Genomic DNA, 3,369 nt, shown 5'->3' with positions numbered 1-3,369 from the left:
GGAGCAAAATCAACACTTCGTTCGTTAAGATAATAAAAATGTATCTAAAGTGAGATAAACACACGGCTTTGAGTGACTGTTTTAAGAATATCTCCATAAATTATCAGCTATTTACTGTTTTTTGCGTTATGACCATAACGAAGACTTAAACTTTTAAAAGGTAAAACCTACATTAAAATTATATTTCGTTGAGCACCGACCCAGATGCTTCAATAGTATGAAATCCGAGTGATTCGAATTGAAAACTATAATACAGAGTTCAGAGCTCGTTAGATGACCCAAATTCTAACTATTAAGCGGGAAATTTTTGACCTTTTTGATCAATGAATAAATTTACAAAGCAGTGCGTGTATTTCAATGGTGAGACTATCCTTGTAGAACTTCTACCAATTCAGTAGGTGCTCCTTCAAATTTAAACTGTTAGGAGGGTTATGTTTTTATCTCTTGAAGACGTAAGAACTGCCCTTCTGCGAACATCACTTGCAACTTTTTGCACACAAACGCCGACCTGGAAGACTCACTTTTAACGAATAGTCGCATAAAAGTAGGCTATTTAGCGTAACTAGGACCCGAAAGGGTGCTTTGAACAAGCGCCATAGCTATATCATAGCTATTTGTTAAAATTCATTTTCAAAACTTACCGAATCACCTTGGAACAACTGTAAACGTCATTGAGTTATATTAGTTTTCCCTACGTAACGCTACTTTCAGATACGGTGTTACTAACTGGCACTAAGCTATCTGCTTTTTAAGATTTATATGAAGATATTTATATTTCTCCATTAGAAGGTATTTGAAATAGTGTCCCTAAACTATGTGAAGAAACTAGCTGGACAGGGTGTGCTGACATCCATAATAATTGTAGCAGAGATAAGCAAAATAGGCCCAGTTTCGCTATTACGATGCAGCCACTTTGTCATTGTGAGGAAGGACTGACGGCAACCCCCAACATGGGCGACGTTCGTGCATCGTTTAATCGCTGTAGGCCCATCGACTGAAATAATAGGTCAAAGCTGAGTTTTTGGCCTATTGATGCTGCGCTTCCAGCTCCAAAATTTAGCCTCTTGGGCATTTCGGGGAGCGTGTTTTGTGAAGCAGGGGGAATTATGATAAGGTACTAGTAAATAAAAAAAGCTTCGGATAGACATTGTCATCATTGTATAGGTTTATTTCATTTTCACTTACTAAACTTACTGTCTATGAACGAAGAACAACGGAAAATGAATCCTGCAGATAACTACTACTAACTATATTAAAATTATAACTTCAGCATCATCGAGATAGCGTACAACTGTGACCAACAGCTATCTGGCCAATGCATGTAAAACTACAGACCCGTCGTTACAGGTGTTAGTCTTCTCAAATCAATTGAAGTATATAAAAAATCTTCATAATACTGCTCGGGTGACAAGGTCCGTAACATAAATCTCGGGTTGACAATAGTGATTGGCACAAATTGCCAGTTACTCTTCTAGCTGGCTCTGCATACTGATCTTGCAAGAAGCGTACAAATAAAAATTCATATTATATACAGATACACTGAGCGAATGAAGAAAAATTAAAGATTATCTTAGCGATTCTCTACTTGCGTTCATTGTTCCAGCGATAACGGGTCGACGGTGCTAATACTTGCGAGACAATCTTATGCTGCCGGCCTGATTTTAGTCAACAACTGTTTATTAAACAAACAAGCAAATATTCATTAATAGGCAAGCAATTTAACAGAAAATTCCTGCGGCCATTTTTTTTCAGTGTTCCAATGATCAGCCGACAAAAGCTAATCAACAACAGATAAGAACTCGTACGCCTACTCTGTTTCGCTATTCGGCTATGATCAAATATATATTTTTTTAAATGTGCTCAAATTCATGTATATAGAAGAAAGAACTGGCCCTCAAAAACCAAAAGGTCTATTAATAATAGCAGTATTTCAAAAACCCGTCGTATATTAGCGGCACAGGTCCACAAATGCGGCCTGCACTTCCTGGACCTCTGCATGCGCTAACCTCAAGCTATATACTTGTTCCATTTGTGATACATATAAATTTGAGACGATCGGTGGACGAAGGATACACTTCTAACAAACATAGTCTTAAAAAATACACAAGTATCGTAAAACTGTGAAGTAAATATGCTTCCACCTGTACCATCAAGTTTAGCCGACGTATGTCGTTTTATAGTAGATTAGAAACAAACTGGTGATGTGTCAGAAATATTCACAGCCCCTACCAATCACTATGAAATTCTGATTTGTGGATAAGATATCGAGGGAGGATACCCGAAAGTTCTATTGCAGGAAGTATCTGATAACCGCATTCGTCCAAATCGTTTATCAGCTGTAACAGCGGAATACTGTGCTCAGATAAGGAGCATCGACGGGAGCTTTCGTTCGGTTAGCCTTGATTCATGTACCCCGTTCCAGGTCCAACACGTCAACTGTACTTACTGATTTCCAGAAGAAGATACATAAAACGTATTTTAAAACTAGAAGCAGCTATATAAAAGGAGAATATTGATTACTACAGCTTCTTGTATAAACTGCTATGGACAACCAAAGGATAATTTCTAAATTTTTTTGTTATTAACTTCGATACGCACTAACTTTAGTATGGTTACAACCGTTTTGAGGCAGCAAGGTCCAGCATTACTTAAATCTAAACTACACATACACTGATAGCTGAGTTTCTGAAATCGGCTGAAAATGGGTACTGACAGCAGTGTTCGATTTTCCCGTTCGTATATAGTGAAGGCGCTCAAATGGGTTGGGCAAGAATTTCGTATACGGAAAAATATCTGAGCGTAGGCGTTCTGAGGTACTACTTCTTAGTACATTAGGTAATACTGCTAGGATAAAGTTCATGAGTGCTAAAAGAAGTCCGCTGGGAAAAATATACGATACAAAGAAGTTGGTATGTATTGCAAAACAAATAATTGACGAAATCGACGACAGCATTTATAGCATGCGTTGCCCCCTACTGCGGCATGCAGTACTCGCTTACAAAGTTGTACTACATTCAATGAGCAGTTAAGCTAAACACCGATATGGCTGAAGTTTGTACGTTACATTTTTTTTTCGGCATTGCAAAGTAGACAGGTTAACTTGAAAAATCCGTACAAACAGTAATAACAGTATTCATAATCGCAATCGCTTATTAGAATTTGAAGAAAATTTGTACTCAAAAATTAACACAAGTAATAGTAACTATAATTATAACAATCACCACTGTTATCGTTGGCAGTAGACTGATAAAGGCATATTATTTTACAATATCCATCTCTTGCTTGAGCTAAAGGCCAAATGCTATTTTGAGCTAGACTTGAAGAAGACTAACATATCCAGACGTACACTATAAAGAGAAGACGTCGAGA

This window comes from Varroa jacobsoni, unplaced genomic scaffold (assembly GCF_002532875.2).
Source record: "Varroa jacobsoni isolate VJ856 unplaced genomic scaffold, vjacob_1.0 scaffold_1414, whole genome shotgun sequence".
Taxonomy (NCBI): Eukaryota; Metazoa; Arthropoda; class Arachnida; order Mesostigmata; family Varroidae; genus Varroa; species Varroa jacobsoni.
This window is presented reverse-complemented; position numbering follows the sequence as displayed.